At 41.1% G+C, this 12,376-nt stretch overlaps 1 protein-coding gene across 1 annotated transcript in view; it reads right to left on the reverse strand.

Moving 5' to 3' along the window:
- The window catches only part of RIMKLA (ribosomal modification protein rimK like family member A), a 338,747-nt gene that overhangs the window by 255,530 nt on the left and 70,841 nt on the right, over positions 1 to 12,376 (reverse strand). The gene's annotated exons all lie outside the window — the stretch shown is intronic.

Here is a 12,376-nt window from a genome sequence, read left to right on the forward strand (position 1 = left end):
AATATACTGATTAGGCAATGCAGATTTTGCTGCTGCTACTCAGTTTGGTACATCCATAGAGATTCCAAATTTGCAAATTGATAATTTCTTTAAGGCATTCTGAGTTATTCAATATCTGTCAACAGCAGTATAATTATGGCAGGACAAGAGGGGAAACTACCCTGGGGACAAAGTATTAGGGGATCTAATTGGCCATCAATGAGTCCAATCATTCTCTACTGCAATACCTGTGTTTAAAAGCTAGTATTGTATTTGCAGTCAAACCTGAGAACTGCAGCACTCTGTGTGTGGTATAAACTGTAGTAGCAAACTGCTTGCTACATTGAATTAAGCAGTTTGCTACAGTTTAAAAGTGGAAAAAAAATTTTTAAACTAAATCCGGAGAAGTGTAGCACTCTGTGCAGGGTATAAACTATAGCAACTGCTTGTTAAATTTGTTGCAAGCAGTTTGCATACAGTCTATAAGAGGAAGTTTTTTTTTTTTTTTTTTTTTTTTTTTTAATTAAAGTGTGAGGTGGGAAGGTTGGGGCAAGGCATAGAAATGGGACCTGAATGCCTGGGGTGGGGTGGGGTCATACATCTGGCCACCTGGTTGGTGTGCCAGTAGAAGGAATGGACGTTTTTTGGGCCTGGTGTGGCTGGCACAGAGATAGGTACTGTTGTACTATCTACAGGAAGCATCCTGCAAGTTTTGCAGAAGGCTTTTTTTTTATTCAACTGAAGAGCTGAGTGGATGGGACACTAGTCATGGGACCAGCACGGGCCACTGGTTGTGTCAGCTATAGTTCTGTTTGTTAATGCTGCTTCTAATGAGGAAGTCCTCTATAATATGTGTTGCTTTTCTATGGGATTCAGACTAGAGGTTTATTTGAAACAGGTCAGTTCTACAGCAAAGACATGCATGAAAAAAGAACAAAAATACTGAATGTAAACTGGGAGGATGTTATTTACCCTACACAAATGATGGAATATAAAAATAATGCATATCTAACTAATTTTATAACCTACACTAGGTAAAGTCAATAACTCAGTCACTGAGGGATATGCAAGCCAGTGCATTTCTTTGTGCCGGTCCCAAGCCCAAGATAAATGGGGAGGGTTACATCAGGATGGCCATCCAGTGTAAAGTTTTTGCCAGATCAAATATGCAGATAACAATACAGATGTCCATACTGGATCGATAAAGGCCCAGGTTAACAACGACCACCTCCAATACTGTTAGGCAACAGGGTGCTGATGGAAATTGGGCTACTGTTAGCCAAAGAAGAAGAGGGGGAAGGCATGCACGGAGGAAGGAGAAGAGGAGAAAAGTTAGGAGTGTGGAAGTGATGTAGGAACTTTGAATGTTGGCAGTATGACTGGTATAGGGAGAGAGCTAGCTGATATGATGGAGAGAAGGAAGGTTGGTATACTGTGCATGCAAGAGACCAGATGGAAGGGGAGTAAGGCTAGGTGTATCAGAGGTGGGTTCAAATTGTTCTACCATGGTGTGGATGGGAGGAGAAATGGGGTAGGGGTTATCCTGAAGGAACAGTATGCCAAGAGTGTTTTGGAGGTGAAAAGATTGTCAGATAGAGTGATATTTATGAAACTGGAAATTGATGGTGTGACGACAAATGTTGTTAGTGCATATGCTCCACAACTTGGGTGTACAATGGATGAGAAAGAAAAGTTTCTTGAGCGAGTTACATGAAGTTGTGGAGAGTGTACCCAAGGGTGACAGTGGTGATTGGAGCAGGTTTCAATGTCATGTTGGTGAAGGGAATATGGGGGGTGAGGAGGTGATGAGAAGGTATGATATTAATGAGAGGAATACAGAAGGTCAGATGGTAGTGTATTTTGCGAAAAAGGTGGACATGACTGTGGTGAATACATATTTTAGGAAGAGGGAGGAGCATAGGGTGACCTACAAGAGTAGAAGAAGATGCACACAGGTGGATTATACCCTATGCAGGAGGGCCAGTCTGAAGGAGATTGAAGGCTGCAAAGTGGTGACAGGGGAAAGCATAGTTAGGCAGCATAGGATGGTGGCCTGTAGGATGACACTGATGATCAATAAGAAGAGGAGGAGAGTGAGGGTAGTGCCAATGATCAAATGGTGGAAGTTAAAAAAGGACAACTGTAAGGTGGATTTCAGGGTAGAGTTAAGACAGGCACTAGGTGGAAGTGAAGAGTTACCACACAGCTGGGTAGCCACAGCAGAGGTGGTAAGGGAGACAGCTAGAAAGGTGCTTGACATGACAGAGGAAAGAGGACAAGGAGACCTGGTGGTAGAATGAGGAAGTACAGGAGAGTATATACAGGAAGAGGTTGGCAAAGAAGTGGGGTTGTCAGAGAGATGACAAAAGTAGATAGGAGTACAAGGAGATGAGGTGTATGGTGAAGAGAGAGGTGGCAAAGGCTAAGGATAAGGTTTATGGTGAGTTGTATGAAAGGTTGGACACTAAGGAGGGAGAAAAGGACCTGTACGAATTGGTTACACAGTAGGACCAAGCTGGGAAATATGTGTACTAGGTTGGGGTGATAAAGGATAATGAGGGTAACATACTCACAAATGAGGAGAGTGTGTTGAGCAGATGGAGAGAGTACTTTGAGGGGCTGATGAATGAAGAGAATGAGAGAGAGAGAGAAGGTTGGATGATGTGGGGATAGTGAATCAGGAAGTGCAATGTATTAGCAAGGAGGAAGTAAGGACAGCTATGAAGAGGATGAAGACTAGAAAGGCTGTTAGTTAAGATGACATACCTGTGGAAGCATGGTGGTGTTTAGGAGGTGTTTGGCTGTTAGGTTTTAACTATATTGTTTAACGGAATCTTGGAAAGTTAGAAGATTACTGAGGAGTGGAGAAGTGTATTGGTACCAACTTTTAAGAATAAGGGTGATGTGTAGAGCTGTAACAACTACAGAGGGATAAAACTGATCAGCCACACCATGAAGTTATGGAAAAGAGTAGTGGAATCTAGGTTAAGAAGGGAGGTGATGATTAGTGAGCAGCAGTATGGTTTCATGCCAGGAAAGAGCACTACAGATGTGATGATTGCTCTGAGGGTGTTGGTGGAGAAGTATAGAGAAGGTCAGAAGGAGGTGCATTGTGTCTTTGTGGACTTAGAGAAACTATATGACCGGGTGCCTAGAGAGGTGTCTTACTGTGTGTGGAAGTTGGGAGTGGCAGAGAAGTATGTAAGAGTGGTACAGAATATGTACAGGGGCAGTGTGACAGTGGTGAGGTCTGCAGTAGGAGTGATGGATGCATTTAAGGTTGAGGTGAGATTACATCAAGGATCAGCTCTGAGCCCTTTCTTATTTGCAATGGTGATGGACAGGTTGACAGAAGATATCAAACAGGAGTCCCCATGGACTATGATGTTTGTGGATGACATTGTGATTTGAAGTGAGAGTAGGGAACAGGTTGAGGAGACCCTGGAGAGGTGGAGATATGCTCTAGAGAGGAGAGGAATGAAGGTCAGCTGGACTAAGCAGAATATATGTGTGTGAATGATGGGGAGGACAGAGGAATGGTGAGGATGCAGGGAGTAGAGTTGGCAAAGATGGATGAATTTAAATACTCGGGATCAACAATTCAGAGTAATGGTGAGTGTAGAAGAGAGGTGAAGAAGAGAGTACAGGCAGGATTTAATGGGTGAAGAAGTGTGTCAGGAGTGATTTGTGACAGACAGGTACCAGTAAGAGTGAAAGGGAAGGTCTACAGGATAGTAGTGAGACCAGCTATGTTATATGGGTTGGAGATGGTGGCACTGACGAAAAGAAAGGAGTCAGAGCTGGAGGTGGCAGAGTTAAAGATGTTAAGATTCGCAGTGGGTGTGATGAGGATGGACAGGATTAGAAATGAGCATATTAGCGGGTCAGCTCAGGTTGGGTGGTTTGGAGACAAAGCCAAAGAGGCGAGATTGTGTTGGTTTGTACATGTGCTGCGGAGGGATGTTGGGTATAGTGGGAGAAGGATGCTAAGGATGGAGCTGCCAGGTAAGAGGAAAAAAGGAAGGCCTAAGATAAGGTTTATGTATGTATGTAGTGAGACAGGACATGCAGATGGTAGGTGTGACACAGCAAGATGCAGTGGACAGGAAGAAATGGAAACAGATGATCCGCTGTGACAACCCCTAATGGCAGCAGCCAGAAGAAAAAAAAGGAGAAGACACTTGGTAAAATCAATGTCACATCATGATTCTATTGTCATTCTGATGTCAATTTTTTTTTACTAAAACACTAGGAATGACTTCATAATAATTATACCTACATTTGGAACTGGCCTCTCAACAATAAACTAATAATTAATTCAAAGCTATCTGTGATATTTGGTACTTCCTCCAAACTTCCCTGCACACTCAGTATCATTATCACTGACCCTTATAGTACAACACTTAACAAGGTGGCTCACCAAAAATATCTCAGTGTGTAGTTAAATCAGTCACTTCAAGTTACAGAACTGATTATTGACAAGGTTCTGGGTCAGCTGAAATTGCATACAGATTATCCAATCTACTGACAAGAAAGGCTCAGCTAGCCATAGGCTTTAATGGTCTTACACCCAGGCTTCAGTATACTCTCTCTATTTTTGCCCTTAACTCAGTTAATAGCATTTATAGGTTCAGAGGTTCATAGGTAGGTACTAGGCTATCTGCCCGAAGGCATTTATAAGCCTAGCCAGAATGTGTTGGCCTTTGCCACCCCCTTAGATTAGTTCCCTGTGCCTCTGTCCAGCAGAGCCACTGAAGTGATCCCCGGGGTAAACTTTCTGTTTCCCATCCACTTGTCAACGTTTCTCTTGAAGAGTGTTAGCGAGAAGCTCTGCCTAATGTAGATTGGAATCTTGTTCCAAAGCATGGGAAGTCTCTGGGACAGGAATCTATCCCTCCAGCACGTCCTATTTATTGTTGTGGTGAGGTTTAGATCCCTAGAGCATGTGGCTTGAGGGGATAAGGTTTTCTTTAGGTGGAGCATGTCCATCAATTCTGGGTTGGACATGGCCTTGTATGTCAGACAGAGATCACCTCTGAGTAGGTGGTATGCAACCGAGTACAGCTGGAGTGTCTTCAGTCGAGCTGCATAGTGCATCTGGTTGAGGCCAGTGATCCTCTTGGTGAGGTACTTCTGTGGTCTTTCCAGCTGTTGCAGGTGTCTTGTAAGGTACATCCCAAATGGGGCATTGTACTCTATGATGGGTCTGATGAGTGATGAGTAGAGGGGCACAATGGCCTCTTTTGATCTGGATGTGAACCCTTTTGTGATAAGGTGGGCCACGTAGAAGGATTTTCTAACCACTCTGGCAATGTGATTATCAAAGGAAAGATTACTATCTACTTGGTTCCCCAGATCCCTTATTACATCTTCCATACTTAGGGGACTACCACCTATGTGGTAGTTTGTGGGTACTTTTTGGCATTTAGCTTGAGGCCATGATTTTGACACTAGGTATCCATCTCTGTGAGCCCCTTTTGGAGGATGTCTGTGTCAGCCAGAGAGTCAGTTATAGCCTCTAGTTTGCAGTCATCTGCAAACTTGGTCAGCCATTGCCCATAACTCTCACCATGTGGGTTCTGTCTGTGAGCCAGTTGGCAACCCATCTTGTGAAGTAGGGGTTTATGTTCAGGCTGGTGAGCTTGTCTATAAAACCAGAATGGGGAATGGTGTTGAAGGCCTTTGCGAGGTCTAGGTAGGCTGTGTGTACCATGTTTATCTCGTCTATAGCCTTGTTAACTGTCTCAAAGAAGTCCACCAGGTTTAGGAGGCATGATCTGCCCTTAACAAAGTTGAACTGGGTAGGGTCTAGTGTTTGGAGGTTCCCGATGTCTCTGTTAATGAGTTCCATGATGATGCGCTCCATAGCCTTGCAGACCAAGCTAGTCAGGCTTATAGGGTGATAGTTCCCGGGGTCTGCTGTGGCTCCACCTTTGTGGAGCGAAATAACCGTTGCTGTGTGCCACTCTATGGCTACATAGCCTGTGGAGAGGCTGAGTTTGAATAGTGTGTTTAGGTGAGGGGTTAGTTCGTCTTTGAACTCGTGTAGGACGCAGCCTGGGACACCATCCGGTCCCACTGATGCTGTGTTTTTGGCTTTGGAGAGGGTTGTCTTAACCTGAGTGTCTGTGATTTCAGGGACTCTACATTCTTCTGGTATGGTTATGGGCCCTTTTGGGGGTGAAAGGGGGGTGAAGTTTGTGCTGAACCTGTCTGCCAGGATGTTGGCGATATCAGTCGGTTCAGTGTATTTTGTGCCATTCTGCACTAACTCCGAGCATATCTGAGCATTGCCACTTATATTTTTGACATACCTAAAGAATGTCTTGTGGTTATCTTTGGAGTCCTTGGCAATTTTTACTTTCAAAGCTCATCTTGGATGATTTTATGAGGGATCACAGTTTCTTGCTGATACTGATCAGGGATGTCTTCCCTTCTTGGGATTTTACTCTTTTCTGTACTAGCTTCCTCCTTCTATTATATAGCTGGTTTATGGCAGGAGTCCACCAGGCTGGTTTCCTTTTCTTGGAGGAGTGAGTCTTGGTTTTGCTTGGGATAGCATGATCCATGCATTCTTGTAGGTGCCTATAGAATGCATTAGTAAAGGATTTTGCAGTTTGGACAGCATTATCCTTTAGCATGGGGACTTTGAAACATTCCACCTCGGTCTTAAGTAACATGAAGTTTGTTTTGGAAAGTTTTTCACAGTGGTTTCCTTGTCCGGGGTGGGGGCAGAATGTGGATATCCAAAGTGATTTGTTTACGGTCAGATCTAACCAGCGAGGTGTTGACCTCCGGTGTGGAACACCGGTCGCCCATGTTGGTGATGACCAGGTCCAATATGTTGTCACCTCTGGTGGGAGTGTTAACAAGTTGATCCAGGGCGTTTGAGTTTATAAATTCTAGGAAATGTTGGGCAAGGGAGTTAGTACTTGAGTATATCTCCCAGTTAATGTTTGGGTAATTGAAATCACCCAATATTAGGGTGTTTGGTAGGACCTTTATATTTCCCAGTGTTTCCAGAAATGCGGAATGGAGGTCCTGGGACATGCTGTGTGATCTGTAGCAAGCTACAATTTGAATTGCAGTTTTGCCTGTTGTTAGTTGCACGTGGATGATCTCTGAAGCATCGTGCTGTGCCACTAACCTGGAGGTGTGGGTATCCTTGATGAATATGGATACGCCCCCGACTTTTGTATTTCGGTCCGGGTTCTGTGGACGAAATGTATGGTATGAGTTGTAGCCTGGCAGTGCTGGGGTGCTCTCTGGATCCTTAAACCAGGTTTTTGTTACTGCACATATATCGATTTTCTCCATACTGAGGAGTGCCTCGAGTGCGTGCATTTTGAGGTTTAGATTTCTGGCATTGAGTAGCATTACCCTCAGTTTTTTGTTACTTGTTCTATTTACAGTGGTGGGTTTGTCTTTTGAGCCTTGCCTAAAAAAGGCGCTATGGGGGTGGCAAGCGCCTTGGCCAGTATTCGAAAGCCTAAGGGTGACAAGTGCAAGCCATCTCTAGTGAAGCAATGTGGCTTGTTGAGCATGTCATCTCAGGTGGACAGACACTGGATCCCCTTTGAATGACACCAGAAACTTAGCCAATTGTTGAAATTGATAATTTTTTCTTTATACCATGGTATCATTTTTGGTGAGGGCAGAATGCTGCTCAGGGTCAGGGTCATACTGGCCTGGGCTATTTGATCAGAGAGCTCTTCCATGTCTCTTTTCATGTAGTCCAGGGAGGTAAGGCTCAGGTCATTCACACCAACATGGACAATGACAGTCATATTTGTACTTTTTCTGGAGTGACCTGAGTGCTTGTGTTATGTGGTGGATCCTGGCACCCAACAGGCAGCTAACAGTAACCTTTTCCTTATTCAGCCTAGTGAGTGGGATGTCAGTGTGCCTGACTATAAAGTCACCTATTACTAGTATGTTGGGTATGTTATTTTGCCTTAAGGGCTGTGATTGCATGGCACACTGGTTTTGTGAAGTATGTGTTTGATGGTTTGTGTTGGGGGTGGAGGTTGCTTGGATGTCTGCTTTGGAGGTCTGTTGCTTTTGCAGATTTTTATTTACAGCTTCCGAGTATGTTTTTGTGTATTTATTTGTGTTATTTGCCGGTGCTGGTTTAATGAATGGGTCTATGTGAGACTGGTGGTGTGATGCAAGTATTTCCCTTCTCCTCTTGACTGTCTGATTCAGTCTTGGGTTGAAAGAGCTTACCCTCCAATTTGGCTGTATAATTGCATCTCTCGCATGTATTAGTGTTTGGTGGTAGGAGGAGAGGGTTGTCTGTGTACATGAGGCAGTTGTAACATTGCCTCAAAATGCCCAGATTCACCAGTTGGACTGGAGAGTACACCTGAAACTGCCCTTTGGACATGCCTGGATAAGTACAGTGAACTGTTTTACTAAATGGCTGGTAAGGTCAAATAGAGAGCCTTGTCCTTCTGTACAGTATAGGAGGGTCTAGTGCTAGGCTTTATAAGTGCTTGCTATGAGTTTTGAGCAAGTGCCAGGCTTTGAAATGAATGGCTTGAGTGCTTAAGTTGAAAGTTTGTCTAGTTCCAAGGGAAAAACTGAAGAGGAGACTTTGTGGAGCTGGGAATAGTTATAGCCTAGCTAACCAGTGCTGCCCGGTGCGCAAAACTGGGCAAATGCAGTATTTATAACAGGGAAATGAAAGAGATAGGAATTAGCCCAAAATGGCCAATAAACTACTAATGTCTGGGCTGAAAACACTCCTCCAGGGACAGATAGGCTGCTCAAAGCTCCCCTCTCTCACAGGTGAACAGAGAAACTTCCTTCTATCCAAGTAAGGTATGGGAAAACACAGAGATTTGTAACAGCCCTGAGTTCAGCACTTAACCTGAAAACTGGATTATACTAGCTTAGAAAGGTGGGAAACAAGTATATTTTTTTGTTTTTCTTTTTCAGAAAATAAAGCAGATACAATCAAAAAAACACTTTAAATGCCCCTAGTAATAAAGTAGGAAGAAACACAAATACAGTAAAAGCAGATGAATAAAGTGCAATTTTTTTATACACACACACACACACACACACACACACATATATATATATATATATATATATATATATATATATATATATATATATATATATATACATATATATAACAATAGAAAACTAACAAATTGATTTAAACAAGTTACCCAATTAACCAGAAAAAAGGTCAAAATTGAGCCCCGTTTCAGCAGTCTTCAATCAGACAAGTTCTAACTGCACACTCTTGCTGCAAGGGTGCAGGGGAACCTTCTCCAAAAAAAGATGGCCTGGATCAGTGCTCAAGTTATACAAACAAAGCTAGATTCAGCAGGCCTGAATCTGGTCTATGCTACAGCAACAAGGCACACCAATTTCAGAAAGAAACAATTCAAATAAGCAGGCACAATAAGCCTGTGACCAGAAATTCCCAGCTCAGAAGGGCAGAATCCAGCCTCTCCTCCCACAAGAGTGCAGACCACAAACCTTCTTAATGTAGAATAACTGGCCTGAAAGCCAGAACTAATACATTTAGAATAGCAGACACTGAGCCTTCAATATCTATTACAGACATCTTAGAACAGGATTTGTAGATTATTTATCTGCCCCTTTTCAACTGGTAAAGCTTTTTTGTTGTTGAGCTTATTGATTTTAAGCTAATTAATTATGACTACTGTCCATCTTTAGCAAAGATGAAAAAAGGAAAAAAACAAAAAATGCTTTATCACATTTTTAAGCTGCATCAGTTTTGGAGCAGTGAGTTCGCACAGGCCCACTTTTAACCTTTCACTCTGAAGCTGCTAGATATACAGTTTCAGGTCACATACTTCTGATAAGAAGGCTACCCAAACCTTCAAATATGTTTGGCATGCTAAGATTAAAGGAGTTAAATCACTGGGGAATAAACCAGTGGAGAGCTTGATTGCTTGCAGTGTTGCTTATTTACCACAATATTCATGCTCAATGTATTATTTAGGTAAATCAAACATGAAATAAAAACAAGAATTTCAGAATGTATATTTCTAATTAAAGAAGCTATACCGAAGAAAGTTTTCCAAACCTAGAAATCTAGAAATGGCGGATAAGAACATCTTGTAACCTAGTCTTTCCAGTTCACTACATGTAGATAAATTGTAGTTAATATTTAGCTAACAGTTTAAGTTTCCACAACTAATACTTACCTGCATGTTATATAGTTAAACAACGGTTCTGGCATTGAGTTATTCCTTTGATCACATACTTTTTTTGTGAAACACATATTCAAAACCTGTTCAAAATTGGTTTAATAAAATAAAGGGGTGACCAGCAGGAATAAGACAGTCTTGTCCCACATAATTTGCTTATTTTAAATTTTGATTATATATTTTGATGAGTGAAGTTCTGTGTACTTCTTTCTTCAAAGCTGCTTTCACTGAAGCTATGTTGAGGAAATAATGTACTCAGACTGTTTTATGCCCTTCCCATGCATTTTGATTTAGATCACTGTTTTTGGTCCTATTACCTTTCAAGCAGTCGTTTCCCATAATTTCTGGCCCTTTCTGAAAAATAAAAACTGACTTGTATCATACCTGAACTATCCATTTTGTACATTCAAATGATGACCTCTTGTTAGCATACATTCACAGACACTTATTTTTAAAAAAATGGTACCAATTGAACTCTATGGATTATGCAGCGATACTTAAATGCTATTATCATATTACGTACTGCCTCGTTTCTCCAAGAATATATACATTATTTTAATCTCTATCTATATATCCATACTTTCTGATAAAGATCATACACCATTTGAGCCATATTCCTCTCAGCTTCCTCTAGTATGTGCACATCCTTGTGACTATGATGCCTCCAGAGCAGAAAAAAAGCATTTTAAATAGATTCCTACTGACTTCTTGACATGGTAATATTTCGTTTTCTACTAGTTATGCTTCTTTGTATAAATATCATAGTGTCACACTAGCCTTCCTTGTTTTACATACTGCTTATATTGATTATTACTTTTAGATAGTCTGCTATTAATAATATTACTAGCCATAGGTCACGATCTGCCTTTGTTGCTGCTGCTACTTTTCCTGAATGTGTACTCCTTCCTTAGGTTACTGCCTCTTAGATGTTTTATGTGTATTTTGTGCATTTAATTTAAAATGTTCCTTTTTATAATACTGCTGTAATTTTCTAAATTCTAAATTCAACCGTTCTTTACCTTTTTATGTGTGAACCATGTTGCATATTTTTGTGTCATCAGTAAAAACAAGCACACTTTGCTTTTCAGACATTTTCCAATATTATTTAAATTAGCCATTTGAAAAGGTCAGCCCTAGTATTAACCACAGTGGCACCACACACAATGTTCCGTTTAATCTGAGTAGACTATGTTTACACTCAGTTGGTATGTCCCTTTGTATAGCCACTTTTCAAATGCTACCAACCAATACCACATTCCTAGTCTGCTTAATTTATACACTAACCTTTTATATGGTACCATGCTGAATACCTTCCTAAAGTTTAAGTAAGCTATATCTATAGCAACCTTCTTGTCTTCTAATTAGCTTATTGAGTCATGTGACCATGTTATATTTCTAATGACTTTATCCATTTTCTGGGTCTTCTATAAATGTATTTTCAACTTAAACATTGTACTACACATTGAAACAGCAAATTAACATTTTATTTTCTTATCATCTCTAGCATAATGTCATCACAGTGCTTTCAGACTATACAAAAATGTGTAAGCTTTGTATTACACTCTTTGCATAAATTAAATTAAGTAATTAAAGTCATTAATTACATACGACAGACAGAGGCAATGGTCTTTTAACTCCTGCACACTTGCCCTCAATAATTAATGTGTGGCAGAACCAGCCATCTGGGCTTGAATCTCAACACTGGTACCCATTAGGATACAACATATGATGGGCCTTAAGGGTATCTAGTAAATGTGTGCTGCTGATTTAAATAATGGTTAACATATAAAATACCTAAATAAGCTTTAAACTGTAAAATGAATATTAGAGTAATAATCACTATCTACCAGTATTTCACCCATATTGTACAGAACCATGTGTCTTCTAGTGTAGTACTCCAACAGTATTTAAAACTCGATCGAAATTATTCTGCATGCCCATTCGTACACAATGTTTTTCAGACTGGATGGTACCTCATAGGCACCAATAATTAAGTGTCATTGTTATCAGTTAGTCAAAGCTAACTAAAACACACTTCAGTGTTACCATTAAAATAAGCCAATCTTTCAATATTCAAATGGCAGCAATTAACCACTCTCCACAGAGCAGGCAACATGCAGTTATGGGTACTAACAGAATGCATAAACCCTTACGATAATAAGTAAAACATCTATCGTAAGCATTCAAAGTTAGATATTAAAATT

Source organism: Protopterus annectens, chromosome 2.part0 (assembly GCF_019279795.1).
Source record: "Protopterus annectens isolate FY-2018-M chromosome 2.part0, PAN1.0, whole genome shotgun sequence".
In the NCBI taxonomy this organism is placed as follows: Eukaryota; Metazoa; Chordata; order Ceratodontiformes; family Protopteridae; genus Protopterus; species Protopterus annectens.